The 22495-nt window shown below is 41.4% G+C and overlaps 1 protein-coding gene across 1 annotated transcript in view; it reads right to left on the reverse strand.

The window, feature by feature from the left end:
- ELAPOR2 (endosome-lysosome associated apoptosis and autophagy regulator family member 2) overlaps positions 1-11010 on the reverse strand; it is a 96275-nt gene extending 85265 nt beyond the window's left edge. Inside the window, exons 1-3 of the mRNA XM_035020477.1 lie at positions 10977-11010; positions 10014-10139; positions 8427-8547 (exon numbers count right to left, since the gene is read on the reverse strand). The gene's annotated coding sequence lies outside the window, so the exon portion shown is untranslated. The remainder of the gene's footprint in view (positions 1-8426; positions 8548-10013; positions 10140-10976) is intronic.
- Positions 11011-22495: the final 11485 nt, after the last annotated feature.

Consider the following 22495-nt stretch of genomic DNA (forward strand, 5'->3'; position numbering starts at 1 on the left):
TCAGGGGAAGGAAAACGTTCAGAGTACTTGATGAGGTCACCAAAGGGGGCAGAACAATGCATTTGTGAAATCAGTTTTCTCAACTTTCAATTATGTCCTAACACTTTGATTCTTATCATCCTGAACTTTTCCTCTTTCTTAGAAGGTGTCGGTCACCCTCTACTTCCTAATAGTCTTACTACCCTTGATTCTGCAATTTTGAGGGCTGAGTTCTCTCATCTCCTCATAAAACGTGTTTTTCAGAGAACCTCCCTCAACCGTAGCTCCACCAAACACCGCAACTGATGTCAAGCCTGATTTTGGAGCTGTTCTTTTCATAATCCTGTTCACTCAGGCCTTTCACCTGCCATTGGTGTGTTGCTGAGCCCATTAACTTCAACACCCTTCCCACCTGGAACTTGAGGCATCAACATTCCAAAGCCTACTGAGGACAAAATGTTCCTGTCCTTTTCCATACAGAATGAATTTTCACAAATCTGATCAGATCTCTGTGTTTCACCTATAGAATGAAACAGCGAAGTCAGTCTCTAATTGAGGATATTCCAGGTATCTATTCCACAAACATTCCAGGGTTTTGGAGCTTTCTGAGGAGTCTTGAGAGAGTTATAACTTCATCTCTTGGGATGAATGAAAAAGGACTCTATTCTAAATTAAGAATTTCTGTAGTTGAAGAAAGTACCAATTTTTTTCCTAATACTCATTGAATAATGAAAGTATACTATATGTATTAAGCACCAACAACACTCTAGGCACAGGGGGAAAAAAAAACACTAACTAAACAACTTCTCATTGTATATGAGGATATAACTACAAATGTGCCCTAAATTCTGAATGTTACTCTTTTACCTTTCAGAGAAATATATACCATTAAGAATGAAATCTACAACCAGATCATTAATCCATTAAAATTACCCACAAAGCAATATATCTGAGCCTTTGCATGCTGTTTTTTTAAATCATTTTGGTTATCCATATATAACTTGCATCACAATTCAGACAACAGATAAATGTTAGGGGAGCATGGATGCCTCAAGAAGGGGGGCTAACACTTGTTCAGTACATGCTATAGTATATTCCAAAGAGTCAGGACACCATAGAAGTTAAGAACATGAACCCAGGAGCTAGACTGCCTGGGTTCAAATCCCCATTCTGCCAAGTACCTACTTCACAAGGTTGTGGTGATGCAGAAATGAATTTGAGTGAATACATGTAAAGTCGTTACAAATGTGCCTGGCATGTAGCAAATAATGATTGGCTATTACCATTTAACATTATTATTATTACTATTAAGTTATATTATAATTATGATTCCTGGCACTATAGGTTATATTTATCACCTCATTTAACTCCCTCAGACACCCATGAATAGCTGTCTCCAGCTCAGAGTCCTTGGTATGACACACAGGAGCCTGTGAGATCTGCCAGAAACTCTGTCCCCTCTCATACTCTCCCCAACAGCCAGCCACGTGGCTCTCACAAAGCACCCAGGGAGACCCAGTGCTGCCCCCAATCTGTACCTCTGCCCATGTTTCCTATGCCTCAAATGCCACTTTGCATCGCTGAAGTCTAGAACTTCTTTTGGGGTTTGCTTCAGAGATCCTCAGAGAATTAGTATTTATGGCCCATTAAATATGGCATTTATTGACTCAGTCCTCAGTAAGGATTTTTCACATGAACAATCTTTCAGTAATAATTCTTAGTAACAATTCTTTCTCAGTAACAATTTTTCATATGAACCTGCCAAGGCTTACATAATTTTTCAAGGTTATTCAGCTGGTAACAGATGACTCTGAACTTCAAACTTACATCTGCTTCACTGTGAGCCCTCTTCCTGTGAGCGGAAGTCATCCATCTCTCCTTGGTAAGATCACCTTGGGTATTTCTATCTTTCATTCACTCTACCCCTATACTATAAGTAACTTTCTTATCTGCTCCCTTGTTAGATTCAAAGGTCATGGAAAACAGCAATCTTTTTAAGTTTATATTTGGATGCCTATTGTCAAGAACATAGGAAATGATGCTTGTTCAGGGAATGAATTAAAGCTCAATAAATAGCTGTGAACTAAATATTCTGCCCAAGACATACAAGCTGGTTGCAGAGCTGGGATTTAATCTCAGGTGTATACCACACGTGACCATCATCACCCATGGGAGGTCTTTAACGAGACACCAGTATAGTAAGGCTGCAAATGAACCTTGCAGAGCAAAGAAATTACATGAAATTAGTTCATTCTGGTATAAATAATACCATATAAAAATTTACTAAATTAGAGGCGCCTGGGTGGCTCAGTCAGTTAAGCCTCCAACTCTTGGTTTCAGCTCAGGTCATGATCTCAAGATCCTTAAATTGAGCCCTGCATCAGGCTCTGTGCTCAGTGCATGGAGTCTGCTTGTCCCTCTCCCTCTGCTCCTCCCCCCATGCTCTCTGTCTCTAGAATAAATAAAATTTTTTTTAAAAAATTACTAAATTAGCCAGGCACGTGTGCTTACACCTGTGTTTTCCAAAAATTATATCTGCAGAAATTAGCCTGTGGGGTCCAAATACACATTAGATAAAAGAGGCCTGTAATCAACTAAACTTGGCAAACTCTGAGTAAAACAGGATGCACTTAACACACAGGAAATGTTCTATAAATGTTTATTAGGTTTCTCAGAGACTTTAATCTGAGAATGTTCACTGCATCCCTTTGTGAGGGGATTCACCATTTTCCAAATTTACTCGTATTTCACCAAAGAAAACCCTGAAACACTTTTTGTTTCTATGAAGTACTTCTCGGGGTTAGTAATCCGTCGAACAGACTCACGGCATGGTATGCGATCGGCACTTAGCACCATGTACTCAGGGCGCCCATGTGTACTTGCTCCTGTACCAGTAAGTGCTTTTCACACAACAGTAACAGACTAGGAGTGGAATCCTGGGGAAAAACCTACACTAGCAAGAGCTACAATGCCAAGGAATGGATTTCTCAATCTCCCATTCAGAGAGTTAAAACCAACTCTCTCTCTCACAGAGAATCGGTCCTCTTCCTTCACTTCTAAACTGAAATCAAAAGCTGTTGACCCAGGCGCCTGGGTGGCTCAGTTGGTTAAGTGACTGCCTTCGGTTCAGGTCATGATCCTGGAGTCCCAGGATCGAGTCCCGCATCAGGCTCCCTGCTCAGCGGGGAGTCTGCTTCTCCCTCTCCTACTCCCCCTGCTTGTGTTCCCTCTCTCGCTGTGTCTCTCTGTCAAATAAATAAATAAAATCTTTAAAAAAAAAAAGCTGTTGACCCAAACTGTCATGAGTTACTCTGCTTATAAATGTGTAACAATACAGGTCTGAGAGAAATCAAGAAAAAGGAAAAAAAATTCATATTCGACTTTTTTCCTACTCTGTACATTAGCACTTTTTGATCCAAGAAAACCAAATATTAGAACTTTATATAAATACTAAAGTACAAGATTAAGAATGCCCACAAGACTATGACCGATTTGATGACAATATATCAAATGGAATCACAGCTCTCTTAGTCATCCTCAATTAGAAAAGTGTGTTATGGTTGTACTCGAAGTCACACACTGACTAACATTTGAGGGAGTAAGCAATAGAAGCTAACTCCCAAGAGGAAGAGATGTCTTATTATGTTTATCCCCCCCTTCAGTGCTCTAGACTTGTCTGAAAATATGTAAGGACATAGAGGAATTCTCTTCCCATTCTCAGTAGCCAGGCTTTTCTTTCTTTCTTCCTTTTTTTTTTTTTAAAGATCTTATTTAATTTATTTATTTATTTGAGAGAGAGAGAGAGCAGGGGGAAGATCAGAGAGAGAAGAACAAGCAGACTCCACGCACTGAGCATGGAGCCCGATGAGGGTCTCGATCCCATGACCCTGAAATCATGACCTGAGCTGAAATCACCAGTCAGACAACGCTTAACAGACTGAGCCACCAGGTGCCCCCAAGCTTTTATTTCTAAAGTTTGGATGAGTTTGAAACAAAAGGGCCTTTTCTCCAGCAAGACAGTGGTAGAGAGAAAGGAGGAGAGAAGACAGAGGGGGAGGGAGGGAAGGAGAGAGGAAGGAAGGAAGAGATGAGGGATGAGAGAGAAGGTATCCCCACCCAGACAAGCATTCCAAAACATGTTGTTTCTGATGATCTAAGAAGGTCAAGGAGATCCCAGAGGGTTAAGGGAAGATTTTAGGGAAGTGACCCAACAGTAGAAAAGAGATCGAGTGGAGAGAGGGGTTATCCTAGTTCTGGGGGGAGACAAGGAGTGCTCTAGTTCAGAAGTGGCCATGCTATCTGCAAATTGTCTGAATGATGCCAAGACCTCACAGGATGGCGGATGCCCACCAACACAAGACTCTTGGCACCAGGGCTTCGGAGAAGCAGCACAGTTCTCTAAGCTAAGCCTGGAATTAGCAGACAGAAGGAGGGATATGAGGGCATCTCAGTGGCCTGCCCTTGGAGCAGTACTACCTAAGAGACCGAGGAGCTTTCCACAGCAGAGGGGACAGGAGGACGATGGGAGCCGGTGTCCGTTAATAACTAGAGCTTTCTCCATGCCGTTTCCTGAGCCCCAGTAAGCCTCCAGCTCACAACACAAACTTCATTAACTTCACTTAGAGAAGCCTTGTAGCCAGATTTTGTAAGATTTTTTAAAATAACGATTATATAGTATAGCTTGCCCATTGATTTTCTAAAAAATTTACAACTGCTACCTCAACATTCCTATAAGCCTTTTCCTAAGGAAAGGCTGTACTGCTTCCTTTTTTTTTTTTTTTTTTTAAGATTTTATTTATTTATTTGACAGAGAAAGACACAGCGAGAGAGGGAACACAAACGGGGAGTGGGAGAGGGAGAAGCAGACTCCCTGCCGAGCAGGGAGCCCGATGCGGGACTCGATCCCGGGACTCCAGGATCATGACCTGAGCTGAAGGCAGTCGCTTAACCAACTGAGCCACCCAGGCGCCCTGTACTGCTTCCTTTTGATAAGAAAGAAAAAAATCTCCCCAATTACATTCTGAAGGATCTACAGCAATTTCAACTGACGCCAAACTCCAGGTCTGACTTCATTTAGAGACATTGGGATATGGGGAAATTAAGTCCTACACAATCCTTGCCCTAGACGGTCTTCACTCATTTGAAGTTGCCACACGCCATAGTTTTATTTTTTCTCTGTGACCCAACTGCTGGGCCACATCATTATGGCATAACTGCTGAGTCTAGCACCTATGGGCATCACTCGCCATCCGAGGTCTTGGCATTGTTCAGGCACGGCTTGCAAGAAGCACGCCATTCCTGAACCAGGATGCTTTTACCCTCCTTTGTCCTTGAAGCACAAGAGTGCCTACAATCTTCCCTTGACGATATCCACCAACAGCGCTTTACATCTCCCACATGGGGCCCTGCAAGGCCCACCATCCTCAAGTGGCAGTCTAAATCAGTGGGTAAGGGACAGGCTCTGGAATCAGACCTATCTGGATTTGAATCCCAGATTTGCCACATCCTGGCTGTATGACCTGCGGTAAGGTACTTCTGATATCTATCTGAGAGGGTTGTTGTAAGGACACGATGGGACAAGCGCAGTGTTTAGCATACAGTCGGTACATGAGAAATGATAGCTATTATTAGCAAGAGAAAATCTAAGCCGGGCGCCTGGGTGGCTCAGTTGGTTAAGCGACTGCCTTAGGCTCAGGTCATGATCCTGGAGTCCCGGGATCGAGTCCCGCATCGGGCTCCCTGCTCGGCGGGGAGTCTGCTTCTCCCTCTGACCCGCTTCCCTCTCATTCTGTCTCTCATTCTCTCTCTCAAATAAATAAATAAAATCTTTAAAAAAAAAAAAAAAAGAAAATCTAAGCCACTGAGGAAATACTCAGTTATTACCATAACTGCATCTGCAGGACTTTAATGGCTAGGAACATGGTAAGCACCATGTTTAATGCTATGAATTAACTGAGCTTCTAAGTTACTTAGATATGTGGTATTTGGGGGGCATTTTAAAATAATTTATATTTGTATGCATTTACCATGCAAGAAAAAAGTCACATCTTAGAGGCCAGACCAACGGTTTCTAGAGCAGACATAATCATATTATGCAGAAATCACTGAAAATTCAGATTTCAGACAAAACACCAACATAAAAAAATGTCCCCAGCCCTCACATATTGTCCTTTTTAAAGTCAGTATCATTTTTAAAGTAAGTAGTATCATTTTTTTTTAAAGTAAGTAGTATCATTTTTAAAGTAATAACTGAGACTGATGACTAGTCAATTTTTTTAGAAAAGTTCCAGCTAGAGTATCGGATTCATAACATTATCTGTGGAAGACTATAGTAAACAATGTGCAAAAAATTAAAAAAGTCCCTGGCCACCCTCAAATAGAAATAATTCTTATTGAAGCATCAATTCTATGACAGATTTTTGAACTTGAGGACAATAAATGTAATCAGTGGTACGCTATTAAGTGTTTAACAACTAGCTCTCAGGGGAAGAGAGGCACGTAATTTGTAGTGTTCGCCAAATTCCATGGTGTAAAAGACTCTGGCCAGGCCCACTTCAAACTAATAATCAGCTTTCAAAAAGCCAGTGTTAGCACATCACCTACATAAGGAGCAGTGTTCGTAATGGTTAGGTAGTCCACTCCCGCCCCCAGGGTTGTTTACAAGGGAACCAAAGAATTAGCCCGCAAGTAAAAAGTAAATAGAGATAAATAATATACAGATTTTCTAGGAAAGTAACTGAAGCATTTTACAACAAGCTAACTCCATAGGTATTTTTTAGACTGTTTCCGTTTTGCACACAAATCCTCCCTTACTGAGAGCTGACATCTTTCTGCCCGAGATGCCCAAGAACACCCCAGCTTGTATTGTCTTATTCTATCTAATCTGACCCCACTATCCTCTTCAGTCTTGCTAGACTGAACTCTTTACCTGGCTACAGGGATCCCAGGTTCTCTCTGTAATCATTTAGTATCATTTACTAAAAATATTGGATTTCTCCTCTAATTTGCCCCAGGAGACTCCTGCTGTCTTCCTGTCTCCCTTTTTTCAGTAAACCCACCACCTATTAAGACTCCTCTCACCAGTAAGAGAGACACATTCTATGAATGGGAAGAAATTAACTACCACTTAATAATTTGCTTATCTATCTGCTCTTTTATTTGGAAACAGAAAAACTAAGCTTTTAGGAAGACCATTTGAGGAATGGCAGGAAAACCAAAATAACCTCTCTTTGTCTTACTTTCAGCTTTGAACTCCAATCTACCCCAATACTACCTCACTGAAGGTACAAATCACTCACCAAATGAAAGGATTAAAAAAAGCAGAGCTTACAAATGAAAACAAATTGAATAACCTATTTCTCTATTCATTCATAATGTTGCCCTTCCAACCTGTTTACTGCTAAGACAAGCTACTGAATGTGATATTCATCAATTCTACCATCTCTCTGTAGGTGACACGAAAAAGACAAATTGCATGATCTCTTAGGCTTAACAAAAGAAACCCATCTGTGCATGGATGCTGGTGATGACAGCACAACAATGTGAATGTGCTTCATGCTGCTGGTCTCTACACTTAAAAATGGTTGATATGGGGGTGCCTGGGTGGCTCAGTCATTAAGCGTCTGCCTTCGGTTCAGATCATGATCCCAGGGTCCTGGGATCGAGCCCCGCATTGGGCTCCCTGCTCGGCGGGAAGCCTGCTTCTCCCTCTCCCACTCCCCCTGCTTGTGTTCCCTCTCTCGCTGTGTCTCTCTCTTTGTCAAATACATAAATAAAAATCTTTAAAAATAAAATAAAGAAGGAAATAGTTACAATTGACTTTCTCCAGCCAGGTACTATGCTAAATGTTTTATAACCATTATCTCATTTAGGGGCACCTGGGTGGCTCAGTCATTAAGCGTCTGCCTTCAGCTCAGGTCATGATCCCAGGGTCCTGGAATCGAGCCCCGCATCGGGCTCCCTGCTCAGCGGGGAGCCTGCTTCTCCCTCTCCCACTCCCCCTGCTTCTGTTCCCTCTCTCGCTGTGTCTCTCTCTGTCAGATAAATAAATAAAATCTTTAAAAGAAAAATGGTTGAGATGGTAAATTTTGTTATATATATTTTCCCAAAGTTTTTGAAAACTTTTTTAAAATGTAAAGAAAAAAAATCCATTTAAGAGAGATTCTGCCACTCTGTCCTCCAAAGTTTCAACTGAGACGGTAAACCAGATTTTAAACAGTTTTTTTTTTTTAATAAATAAATAAAAATAGCATCCTCTAATTCTGCCTGTGTCTCATTACAGACTTCAGGCCTAAGGGCACCGAGTGTTAAGAAGCTTTTGCTCTGCTAGACATCAATGGCCTACGTTCCTTTTCCCCAAAGTCTCTTATATTCATTTTCATTCACTTCATGGGCTGAAGGGATACAGTTTAATCAGGGGAACGAACGGTGCAAACGTCAGAACATACTGCATTCTTTGCCTCTCACGGGGTCGGGCAGGCCAGAGCAGTCCGCCGCAGAATTCGGGATAGCAACCCTCCACCTGGAGCCACTGCCGTCACATTCTGTGTATTCAAAGTGGTAATCGTTCTGCAAACAATCACAGAAACAAGCCTTTGTTAGAGCCAGTTTTCATGGGACAACTGTGCTTTCTCCATCACCCCCAACCTGTGTGCCAGCCCGACTCCAAACTGTCCTCTCTGCTTGGCTCTATTCTTACCCTCTTCCATGCACACCAAGCAGGGCTTTGTGTTTTGTTTTGTTTTATCAAAAATTATCAGGCCAGGCAGTGAGTAGGCACTGAGGACAGGATGACGGACAGTCAATGCGCTCAAGCTGTGACCACTGACCTTTAGTCTCACCTTCCCGAAAAGGCTACACTTCCCTAGTTCTCTTGCAGATTTTTTAAGTTCCAAATAATTGATAGATAGGATTCTAAGAGCTAAATAATCCTCGGACACTGAATGCCATCACTGTCCCCAGTTTTTCAAAGAAAGAAAGAACTATTCCCACTGACCTAATTCTCACTCTGTTTAAAATTTAATAATTTTAAAGCAGGTATAATAATTAATCATCCCAATGCTAGTAAAGGACAAGCAGTTTTTTAAGCACCATACACATCCACCACAGCAGGCTGCCATCAATCACAGACTATAAAAGAGACATTTATTACAAATGCCAAATTAAGACCAACCCACTTATCTCTAGCCTCTGGATGCTTTGAAATTTTCACAATCACCCCCCCTGGTCCAAGCACATTACATGTGTGAGATGCTTGAACTGAGGGGGAACAAGGACACAATGTCATTGGAGCATTTTGAGAATGAAAGAAATTCTAAACCTTCCCCCAAATATTTTCAGTTCAGTATCTTATTTATTCAGTTTAATATCCTGGACAATGCCGTTTGGATTCACCCACTCTATTTTGCCTCCCTTACTGTATCAGTGACCAAAGAGAACAGAAATATCAAGTCATATCAACATCAGGAAATGAGGTATAAGGTGAGGAGGTGTGTGTGTGTGTTTGTGTGTGTGTGTTTGCGAGTGTGTGCATGCATGGGCATGCATATACATGGAAAGAATACCACTTAAGAAATTAGTTCTGAAATCAGAAGGGTCTGCATTTGAATTCACATCCCATTGCACCAAGTACAATCTGTGTGATACCGGGCAAGCCGCTTAACCTCTCAAAGCATCCAATTTTCATTAGGAAAATGAGAATAATAATATTTTCTACCTTGTTTGGTTATTGTGGAAATTAAGATAACACGTGTAAAATGTTAGGTATGTTATGCTACACTGCATTAGCACTTGACAAATGGTTGAATTATTATCCTTACTAAGGACGGTGAGGGCAGAGAGGATGACACAGAGAAAGGAGTTAGTGGAGATGTGGTAAGGCATAAACTGTTTGAGTCTCTCTTTCTTCTACTTCAATTTCTGCATATACTTAAAATAAGAAGGGATCTTAAGTTAGGGAAAGTGGGATTATCAGACTGGAAGCAAAAGTTTTTTGCTGCATTTAGACTCTACCCCAGAAATAAAATTTAGTATACCCTTCAGGCAATCATCTATGAATATTATTGTTGACCAAGCTTGACAACAGGTAATTTGAGATTAAGTTGACAGGATCCTGGATTTCAAAATATGCCTTATTGTCAGTTAAGGGCAAAGCTACATACCTAAAAAAAAAAAAAAGACTTTTTAGAGGGAAGGATGGAAGGAGGACGAAAAGAAGGGAGGGAAAAAGGAAAGAAATAAAAGTTCATTAAATTTAACTACATTCAAAGGTTAAACACAAAAGTCATCATAAAGTGAAAGGTAAACAACAACACAACAAATTGGTGAAGAAACAAAATACAGCTAAGATTAATTAACTTAACAAACCTGGGTTTCTAAAATCCACCCCAGAAAAGAACAAATAATTATTTGAAATATGGCCAAAGAACATAAGCAATTCTTTAAGATCAATAAACTTAAAAAGTTAAACCTCACCAAAGAAATGCAAACTATTTTCATCAAGTTGACACAACATTTTAAAATAATGTGTAAAAGCTTCCTGAGGTTACAGGGCAGTAAAAGGAACACTCGTGAGCCTCCAATCAGAGAGTTAAGTGGTACAAAACTTTCTGGAGAGAAGTAGATCGGTAGGTATCAAAAGCTTTAGAGTGTTCAAAAATTTGAACCCAAAATCTCTCTGGTAGCATCTAATTCCAAGGTCGAAAAATATTTAAAGTGGTCACTGATTTCTGTGCAAAACTGCTCATCTTAGCTTTGATATAGCTAGAAGGAGTATAATTAATAGGTGAACGTTATAGGACCGTACATTATTTATCTGGTATTTTTCACATACATCTATTTCATTAAATACTCGTTAACAATTATATGGTTCAGGAAGGACCGTGAATAATATTACCATTGTTCCACTGAAACTCCGATTGGGTAAGTGATTTAGCCAGAGACAGCCAGCTACTATGTAGCATAGCTGAGAGCCCAAGTCCAGCCTTGTGTTTATTTACCAGTGTTCTCAGTTTTCGTAATGCCATTAGGCTTCAAATAGACGGTCACTGTTTTAAAATAGAAGGAGTAGTATAAGTTTCTAATATAAAAGCCTGATGGTTACACAGTCTACCAGTCATCTTAAGGATGGCTCATATTCAAACAGAATACAAGAGTAAACAGATAAGCAGGAACCCTATGATTCCCCCCATGTCTAGGTCAGTTTTCCATGCTTGCCGGTAACAAGTCACCACACAGCCACGTAAGACAGCACCAATTTATCTGTTCACAGTTCTGGAGGCAAGCAGTCCAACATCAGTATCACTGGGCCAAAATCAGGGTGTCAGCCTCCCTCCAGATGGTCAAGGGGAGAATCCGCTCCCTGCCTCTTCCCGTTTCTGGTGACTGCTGGCATTCGCTGGCTTATGGAAGCGTCACTCCAGTCTCTGCCTCTGTGGTCACACTACCTTCTCCTATCCTGGCTTATCTCCCTCTGCTTCATGCTTGTAAGTACACTTATTTAGGATCCACTTAGATAATAAAGCATAATTTCCCCATCTTCACTTAATCACATCTTTGAAGTCCTTTTTTCCATAAAAGATAATTCATGGATTCTAGAGATGAGGACATGCATATCTTTTCTCGGGTGGAGGCACTATTCAGCCCACCACAGTCCACCCGCTGGCCCCAAAGATGCAGGTCTCTCTCACATGCCAAATACCTTCACCATATCCCAACATCAGCTCAAGTCTCAGCCCATTACAGTATCAACTCCAAGTCCAAAACCTCATCTGTATCTCATCAGCTCAAAAATCCCAAATGTAATCCTCTACATCAGGTATGGGGACACCCTGGTTATGATCCATACTGGGGCAAAATTTGTCTCCATCTGGGACCTGTGTTACCTGCTTCCAAAATACAAGGGGTTTGGACCTTAACAACAGTTACAGATGTTCCCATTCCAAAAGGGATAAACTGGAAGGGAGGAAGGAAAGGAATAAGTCAACAGTCCCAAGAAATTTCATAATCCAGCAGGGTAGATTCCATTAGGTTTCAAGGCCTAAAAATAATCCACTATAGTTTACAGCTCCAACATGGGGCCCAGGGCTCCACGCTCAGAGTCATTCTTAGGTTTGGTTTGGTTTGGTTGGGTTCTCTGTAAAGTAGAACATGTGTGCAGCTGAGTGATTTTATTAGGCTATTTCTGGCCTGTAAAATTTTGGGATTCCAACAGCCTTCCTCCATTTCATCCACCTCTGTCCCTTTCAGTTCAAGGTGGCAGTATTTCTGTTAATGTTATCAAAAACCTTGTGGGTCTTTTTTTTTTTTTTTTAAGATTTTATTTATTTATCTCACAAAGAGAGACACAGCGAGAGAGGGAACACCAGGAGGGGGAGTGGGAGTGGGAGAGGGAGAAGGCTTCTCACCGAGCAGGGAGCCCCAGGACCCAGGGATCATGACCTGAGTCAAAGGTAGACGCTTAACGACTGAGCCACCCAAGCGCCCCTTGTGGGTCTCCTGTGCATGTCACAGGATTCATGCCATTAGACGGATGAACCTCCATAGATATTTCCTGGACAGTCCCATCCCTATTCCCAGCTTCTGCTGAAGTGGTTAAAGAGACCCATGAGTCAGACACCTTATTTCTGTAGCACTAGCAAAAGAATTTCCAGACACACTCTTGGGCTTCTTTCTCTCCACAGCCTAGTTTCCCAACTACGTGTGGGTCTCCTAATTTTACAATTTTGCAATCTGAACAAAATGAGAATTTCCCAAATCATCAAGTCTGGTTTCCTTTTTGTTTAGGAATTTACCCCTCAATTTGCCTATTTCCTCTCACATTTTACTATAACCAGCAAGAAGAAACCAGGCCACACCTTCAATACATAAATCTCCTCTGGAAATAACCAAGTTCGTCACTGGTAAGTGTTGCCTTCCACTCAACGAGAGAACAAAATTCTGCTACCTTTTCTGCTACTACATAACAGGGATCATCTTTCCTCCAGTTTCCAAAGGCATATGCCTCATCTTCTTCTCAGCCCTAGCCAATAGCTAGGTTACTATTTCTAGCAACATTGTGTTTATGACAGTTTACATTTTCTCTAAGACAATCTCCGCTTTGACCTCTGTGCTCCTCACTGAGTCCTCGCTGACAGAGTCTCTGATATCCTATTTCTGCCAACAGTCTGTTCTAGGCAATCCAGGCTTTTCCTATCATGTGCCTTCAAATACTTCCAATTTCTGTTCCTTACCCAATTCTAAAGCCGCCTCCACATTTTTTAGGTATGTGTTCCAGCACCTCCCCACTACGAGGTAGCATACTCTATACTGGTTTTCCTACAGCTGCTGTAATGTATCACCACAAAGTGAGCAGCTTAACACCAAGATGGATTCTCACAATTCTGTCTTCAAGTCCCACTGAGGCATCAGCCAGGCCAGGCTCCCTCGAGAGAGTCCAGGGAAGAATCCATTCCTCGCCTTCTCCAGCTTCTGGTGGCCACCAGCATTAGTTGGCTTGTGGCCACATCACTCCAGTCGCTGCCTCTGTGGACACTTCTTTCTCCTCCCGCTGTGATTGCATTTAGGGCCCACCCAGGTAATCTCCCATCTCAAGATTCTTATTCACCTCTAAAGGTAACATTCACAGGTTCCAAGGATTAGGACTTGGGTGGGGGAGCATTCTTCAGCCTATCACAATCCCCCATTGACCAGCCTTGCCTTGACCAGCCATGCACTTACATAATGACTCTTTTGTTTCTCTTCTTCCCAGTTATTTGTATGAGAAAATCTTTCCTATTTTCATATCCCACTGAGAAGTTCCTGGCCCTAATATGTAAAATGCAGGTAATTTGTTATCATCCTTGCAAAATAATGATGCTGAGAAGTCTGATATGAATTTCAAATGAAGGCCCCAGAATAAATAGGAAGCTCAGAAACCTCTCTTGGACCACTGGACCACTGCCTCTGTGTCGTTCAAATTGTCTGTTAGGAGATGAGAAAGGCAATAAGAACAGGTCAAAGGCCTACTGTATTCTCTAGCTGCAATGGCAGATGTCATATGCCAATTAGTTTTCCTAAAATTCTTTATCCTACCTGCCTCCTCCAGATTACTGACCTCTAAAGGGCCACAAAATTCTTAGGATTGCTGCAGGAAGCTTTAATGTGTTTATTTATAATTTAAAAATACTGAAATGCAGACCTATTTCATTTAGGGTCAGGAATTTAGACTGTAGCCCAAGCTAGATGGATTTTAAATTATTTAATAGGCTATTTCACCTGGGCTGGTAACAAAGCATTTTATTTTTAAATCTATTTCTGAAAGCGACCCTTAAATCCATAGCAAGGATGTAAGAAATACTGTGATGTAGTAAAATCACTAAAGATACACTATCTACTCCTCAAAAATTCCGAGTGGCATTCAAGGTACTGATTTACAGCCAACTCCCCAAAACTCTAGCCACAGACCCACCTAACCATTGAACACTTGATTGTTCATTTGGAAAGGAGAATTTCCCAGGTGTTAAAGAGCAATTAAAAAGGTAAAAGTCTTTTCTCATACAAATATGGAATTAATACATACCAAAGATCTTATTCATCATTAATCAGCAAGTTAATCAATAACATGTTATAACCAGTTTAAAGGAGAATTCAAAGAGCACACAGAAGCGGGCAATCAGGAAAGTGAAATGAACTAAGAGATGCTGAGGGGTAAATATCCAGAGGGTAATTGGTCCATTGCATTTAAAGGATGAAACACACTCTCATTTCCATGCACAGGAGTCATCTGTGTGACTATTGGTTTCCTACAACTCAACAATGTTGTAAAATATTTCAAAGACAAAAGTATAGGCTTCCACAGGAACTGATCTTTCAGCAAAGGGCACCACACAGGACACCCGGGAATCTTTTCTGCCTATTTCAACATGTTTCACAAGTTTTCCTGACAAGTTGCAGGGATACAATTCCTGATAATTTTCCCTCCATTTCAGCCTGCAGGTAGCTTATCACCAAACAGACTGACAAGAGTCAGAGTGCACTCTAAGAACAACACAATGTCAGCTCACAAGCCACACTCTCCAAATCATAAATTGCATGAAGCATTTGGCCCTACTCCACTCAAAAGATGGCGGCGATTTAGACAGGTCTGCCAATCCCAGAATACTGGGGCATGGAGACACTGCCCCGAATAACAAAATGATGGGATCCTTTGAAAAATTTACAATGTAAATATGTGGCAACCAGGAAACAACCCAAAAAAGAAAGAGAACATGGAATTACTCCTGATCACCAAGCACTTAAGGAAAGATTATCCCTCAGTAGAAATCATGGTACATCCCTCTTCCCACCAGCCCCTCCCCCCGCAACATACACACATGCTCTCTTCCCATAGAAATGTTGGCCTTTGGGCTTCCATGTTCAGCTCTGCATCACCCAATTTTAGAAGTCAGTTTAGCCAGAATCCCCCCCACCCCTGATGGGTCCTCTTAGTAATTTTTCATCCACTGACACCCCCTCACCCTGCTCCTTGCCTATAAACCCCCACTTGTCCATGCTGTATTCAGAAGTGAGCCCAGTTCTACACTAAGGTCTCTTTACTACTATTACAACAGTTTCTGAATAAAATCTGTTTTTACTACTTGAACTACTGACCAGCTCTGCTTTCCTCTGACACCCCCAAATGCAAAAGTCATTTATAGTACAAAAGCTTCATGGCACTCACAAAAAATCTGGGGTATCATCTCCCAATTATGATGACAACTGTAACAATTTAACTACACATAGGCTAGCCAATACTTCAAATACATCTCACATATAAAAATAATATGCATATATACATACATATCTTGACACGTATTTTATATAAAACATTAACATACATAACGATCTATGCCTGTACCAAAATATATCATTTTTATACATTAACATTAATATATATCATTCTTTACTACATGGCACTTAATTATTAATAAGTACTATGGCCTAAGTGCTATGGGGAAGATTTAAAATAATTAAAACACATAGATGTTGTACTCAGTAAGCTTCTGATTTTGTTGGAGTCAACAGGACACACACATACCGTATCATTCTATAAGAGAGCATAAAGACGAAGGGCTCCGAAGTGGAACAGTAGCATCACAGGTCAGTGTTCAAGTAAAGACTCCATCTGGTGAAAATTACCCACAAAAAATCCTTTAACTCCCCCATTCAGTACAATATGGTAGCACTTCCCAATCAACTCATCACAGCCAATTTTTCCCTAAGCCTTCCAGCAGATACCTATTTCCCAAAATGCAAATGGCTTGCTTTTTAGGGGCCATGTTTTCTGGAAAAATAAGGTAGAATGTGCATGATGTGACCTCATTATATAATGATTTCAGAGTCAGACCAAATATCCGTGAGCTGAAACCACCAGAAAAGGCTTTGAGGAAAAATCCCGGAAAGATAGCAGGGTTTTTAAGTCTTCTAGGGCCACCAGATCCTTCATAAATAAGCCAGGGTGATAGGGTGTGACAAACAGCGAGATGAGGCCAGAAGGTATGCAGTGAAATAGAGCAGCCTAAGACAGAGAGACAGACGCCTGAACTTCTGGACTCTGAGGTTTGTTCATGGCAGTGACCCGCCCTTGAGAAATTCAGCTCCTACACACCCCCTGCCTAGACTTGGTAGTCAATTAAGAGGTGACCACAGTTAATTATCAAGACCCACTAGATGAGCACAAATTGTAGTACAGAATCAAAAGGAGAGAGGCAGTAAGAGGCCTCAGGCCTCAAAGAAGAAAAAGTGCTGATCCCTAAGAGAACACACACAGAGGAATGGAACCAAAAGAAGCTAATATAATCCATTTCCTTCATATAGGGTTCCTTCTCTCTGAACGTTTTTATGTAAAGCATTGAGAACAGCATAGCCCTGTATTTGATGAGACTGCAGCTCATCTGGGACAAAAGCTCTGGAATCGAAGTGCTCAGCAAAGAGCCTGGCACCCATACTTGAGAAAGCGAGGCAGCAAGAAGGAAAGAGAGCATGAGTTGGTAGTGCATAGCGCAAATACTTCAACTCCAATTCCCATGAGTGAGAATACTCATCCGACTTCTGTGGGAAGGTCAAAAGTGTGAGAATACTTCATGCAGACACACATCCATCTTATAACAAAAACTTCTTTAGCCTATATTATCAAGTACGTGTGCACAGTGGCAGTGTGCAGCAATATTTATATTCAGATTTTTCTTTTATAAAAGGAACATGAAGTTACCATGGGAACCTCAGGCTAAGTAAAGTAATAGGTATCTGATCTATTTATGACACATCCTCTTCTCTGCATTTGTAGACACTACTGCTTTTTAGAAATTATTTTGAAAGAGTTCATGTTTTAAATCTGAGTTCACTGTCTATCTTTGTCAACAAGGCCTTACAAGTATTCATTGTGTAAACCAATATAGATTTATTGGGCACCACCCATGTGCCAGTTGAAGACATGTGGATGCTGGGGATACTGCAGTGAACCAAATGACCAAGTCCCTGCTCTCATGGGGCTTATGTTTTCATGTCAATGAAAGTGCCCAGGGCTTCTCGGAAAGATCCAGCTTAGACCATTTTCCTTCGACGGTATCTCCGAGCAAGCTTGTAAAGGGGTAGGCAATAAACTGGCAACAACAGACCTAGGTCCCAATCTCACCTCTACCAGTGTGAAATTGATAACGGGAAATGGAAGGGACCCCGTGAGAAAAAAAAGTTGTTTTCCTTCCTTTGCTTCTTTTCTGGCTTCTATCCTTGTTAGGATCTGCACCCCACCCCACTCTGCACAGGCCTTATAATGCAAATAGCATATGTCCTCCTTGTAAAGGACAAGAGTTAAGGATTTCTCTAGAATAGATACCATCTAAGGAAGGACCAGGTGAGAATGACCTGACGAAGCTATTATATACTTATTCCAGACCACTGGCACTAGATTATCTCCACACCAAGGCCGCTTGGCCTACAGAATAATACTTGGTTCTTGTCTTTGTTCTAACCGGCTCCTGTATGCCCAAGAGGACAGGTGCACCAGACCACTGTCCTCAACTAAAACCTCCAGACCCCAAACAAAGACAAGACTCAATGCTCCTTTCCTTTCTGGGTCTCCCAGACTGTCTGTATCTGCTCTCTCTCTCTCTCTTCCATAAACTCTGCTTTCACCTCCTGCTGGCTCATGTTTGACTTCCATCCTTCGTGAAGCCAAGGACTCCCTTGGCTGGTCCTGCAGGACACCCTGTGGGTCCTTGGACCCGGCCTGCCTGCATCAAAATGTAAGACCCCGAGCAACTCAACCAACACTCTGCACCCAGATTCCTCTTCGTCTTTGAAAGAAAAATCTATGTTTGTACAATTATAGTCTATATCTCATATTTTCACAGTTCTTAATAAAGGGAAATCAACTACCTCCTTCACTCTCCTGCACTGTGAGGGCAAGTTTCAAAAAAGGAAATTCTAAACCAAGTCCACTGGTGAAGATATGAAGGAAATTTCAATTTTCTCAAGAAATCCTCAGCTAGACAATCTATAATATCAATATTAGAAATATTAATTTTAAAACTCTCATAGAAAGTACTGAGGAAAATGTGTTATAAAGTCTTTAAACACATGTAATCATTATGTTATTATATAACTATATTTAAATGTGCTGTATTAAATGTAGGTTTCTCTTTGTTCCCACAAACCCAAAGAAGAGTAATTTCTCAAGGGAGCAAGGAGTGAAAACAGTAATACTTTAAGATGACAAAAATAAAGAGATGAGAAGTGAAAATGACAATAGATGCAGGTTTCAACAATTTTTGGAAGATGAAAAGCACAAGATGAGCTTTAGTGACTAATCAAAGGAAGAAAATCTGAAAGCTAAGGGCTACATATAGGCAGATGATAACAAGAAGAAAGTGGATTTGAGCTGTAGGAACTCTCATAGTTGAAAGCACCAAGATTCTCAGAAAGCAAAAAAATCTACCAACAGCAAGACTGGTTGAAAATCTGATGAAGAATGTAGACCCCTCCTTCCCAATTCCCTTCCACATCATGACGAGAGACAAGGATTATTTCCTCTAGAAAAACATAATTAGGGAGCTTATAGATTCAGGGACATGAGCACAGCAGATGGAAGGAAAGGCCTTACTGACAACAGGGGACCATGTGAACAGCCACCTACTAAATGATGAGACCCACCTCAAGGACACTTCCCCATCAACAGTGAAACCCGAGCCCAGCCAACTCCAACACTGCCATCCTTTCCACCTGAACCACCATCCCCAAGACGAGCCGAGCCACCTTCCTGCTCCCAAAGGAGCCCTCAGGGGATGTGACACCTCACATTAGGACGGTTACCCCTATCATTTCAGCTGATTTTCACATCTGCTTACATTAGAATTGAGATTAGCTGGAATCTCAATTTTGTCCATGGCCCACAAATATAATAACTATTTTTGTTATTAACACTAACAACATCTGCAAAACCTTAAAAGCTTTCCAAAACAATTTTCTTAACATTTTCCTACTCGAATTGGGCCACACCTCTTCCTTGCCTCCAGGCTCTAGCACATGACTCTTTCTCTGCCTGGAAGGCTCTCTCTGCCAGTACCTGACGATAGCCTCAGGACACATGTACAGTAACAAAGCACCATGTAGCAGGTTCTCTTCCAGGCTCACCCCTAACATTTGCAGGACCAAAGGCAAGGGTCTAAACTGAGGTGCCCTTTCCTCTTCTATACCCACCCCACACCTTAAATAGCCTCCACACATACAAGTGACGACCCCAGCTGCACATCCACAGTCTTTCAGCTCTCCTCCCCCAACCACAGTCTACAATCAGGATGCACCTGGGAAAGCTCAGGAAGGCCCTGAAGGCAAACCTGGGCCTTCAAAGCATGCAATTTCAAAGTCAGATCATCTAGAGCATGGTATAAAAGTGTAGGGGGATTGGGGAACATGACATCCAGGTGGGCATGGCTCCTTGGCCCACTGACAACAAGGCAAGAGGAGGAACACAACTGGAGGAGGATCAGAATTAGGCCCTCTACAGCAGAGACCAAAGTAGGAGCCAAACTTGCCCAGTCCGAAGGTGGTACCAATCCCCATTATATAACAACATCCAAACAAGAAAGAGATCTACCACTTCCTAAGACAGAATTTCCTAGGAGGGAGGGAGAACCGGTCTACTTTTTGAAGGGTTTCTTGAGTGGAGGTAATTTTTTTTTCTTTTTTTTTTCTTCTAACCCAAATTAAAACTGTACAATGGTATGTAGAAGTTCAATCTTCCAAAAGGGGGAAAAGCTAAATCCTTGGAAATCCACCTGTTATGTCTAATTACATATGGCTCCAAGCTTATCTGCCTGAAATAGAAACTACAAATTTTTTTATATGAATCAGGCTGAAACTGAAAAGGCACCCTTCCTTCTGCCAAATTTGAGCAACTACTTCCTATTTAATAAGCACCAAGAAAAACTGCATCCAAAGTTTCAGAAATGTATTAAATATATCCCATGACACATCAATCCCACTTCCACTTCCGGGCACGTAACCCAAGGAAACCACAATAGGTTTGCATCTTAGGATTATTTAAAATACTAAAAACTTGAAAATAATCTAAATGTGCAACAATAAGAGACTGGTTAATAAATTATTGTGTACTCATGACAGGACTGTATGGAGTCCATTCTAAAATGATAATGCCAGGGCCATACTTAATAACAAAAATATTTCTGACATTTAAGAAATATCAAGATTAAGAAACACTATGCCTGAACCCTTTCAAAGTATATGAGTATATAATCACTACATGGAAAAGTGACTCAGGTATGTACCCCAAAATGCCGACAACATCTCTTTTGTGATTCTCTATCTTCAAATTTTTCTACAGTTACAATGTATTGCTTTCTCTAAGCTCAGGTAGGTGCTTTGCTAAGACATAAAAAATGTTCATATTTCCCCTGACTTTAGGATAAGGCACCTGGTAGGACATGCAAAAATTCAAAGGATATCGTTGGAAGGATTATTCCATTATCACTCCTTAGTTTCTCTGATGAATGCCAATTGCCCAGCAAGGCCTTAAGGACAAAGGTCTCAAGACAAGGGTCAGATAAATTCTGTACCAGGTAGCATGGAAAAAAAGACCCAGAGCTTAAGTACTGTATAAGCAAGCAGACAGAAGGAGGATTCTGCTAAAAGGAGGGAAAAGAAAAATACGAATAGCCAAATGGGAGAAAAAAGGACAAGGAGGTGGAGGAGTTCTGAAAATACACTTTACTGACTTCATAATTTGGCTCAGGAAAAGGCAAACTCCACATCTGAATCCAGCTAAGCCACTGGCAGAGTTCAGCCAGAAAAGATTTATAAAAATACATTTTAATTCAAAAGCCAATAATCGTCAACACTGCCACTTGAAATTGAGCTTTACTTGTAAAGAGTGTCTACAGAAATAGAAGAGGTGATAAATGGCTCTGAACAATTTGACATCCAAATCATGGTTTTGCTTGCAAATTCTGTGAGCTAAGTAAAATAAGCTAGTTAAGTTCTTTTGCACTCAACTGATGTTATAAAAATCTCTCAAATCAACAGAATTTTTAAAAATCCTAATAAATCCTAATAACACCTACTGTCATAACTACACTCCTAGGAAACAAACTTAAAGTATCTATGAAAAGGTTTTTCTTTTGAATCAGAAAGAGTAATAGTTGTTCTGTCTGGCTAGCATCCTTCTCCCATTTCTTCAGGTAACAGCATGCCCCTTGTCCTCATTACCTTTTGGGGAACTATTCTAAGATTCCATGCAGTTCTGACTGGAAAGCCAATCTCGGAACACCCTAAAATGAACATGTTATCTGGCCAGTATCTGTAAATACTCACTGGTGTCAGCCAAGATGGAGAAAGCCCACTAGAGCTTCTCTTTCCCCAACCTGCCCAAAAAACAAAAATCAAGACAAAACAAAAAATAGCAGGTGGGCTGGGGAAGAAAATCACAACTTGACTAACAACTAGCACAGTGGGAGTTCGTTTGCTGGCTTCCCTTCTTGCCTTATTTCCTGGCTTTGAGCTGAAGGTGGGCCAAATCAGGGAACTGTCTGGTAGGTGCGGACTGCAAAGACTCCAAGAGAATCCTATCTTTCTGGCCACCAGACCAGGGAAAGTGAACTCTGTGAGCTGGAGACCGGTGGAGCGGGGAGGAGGGGGCCCTGTGCTTCTTCTTGTGTCCTCCATTTTCTCTTGCAGCCCTGCCCCTAGGCCAGCCCCGGGTGTCAAACAGCACTGAGGCCAGGCAACTAATACCTCCAGAAAAAAACCATCTCTCTGGAGAAAAGAACTGAACAGGGGCTCCTGAGAGAATCCTCCTCCTTCTTCCTCTCCCTTCCTTCTCTTGCCACTTCACCGTAGTCAGGCAGAATTACAGAAAAGCATGGAGGCTAAAGCTATGCAGTAACCCATCTTTCTGGCCAGAGGAAATAGAAAAAGGGAGTCCCCGAGGAACTATCCCAGAGGAACAGGGAAGGGGGTCTTCCGGTTCTGTGTAGGAACCAACAAC

Source organism: Mirounga leonina, unplaced genomic scaffold, assembly GCF_011800145.1.
Source record: "Mirounga leonina isolate KUSES-001 unplaced genomic scaffold, KU_Mleo_1.0 Mir_174, whole genome shotgun sequence".
Lineage (NCBI taxonomy): Eukaryota > Metazoa > Chordata > Mammalia > Carnivora > Phocidae > Mirounga > Mirounga leonina.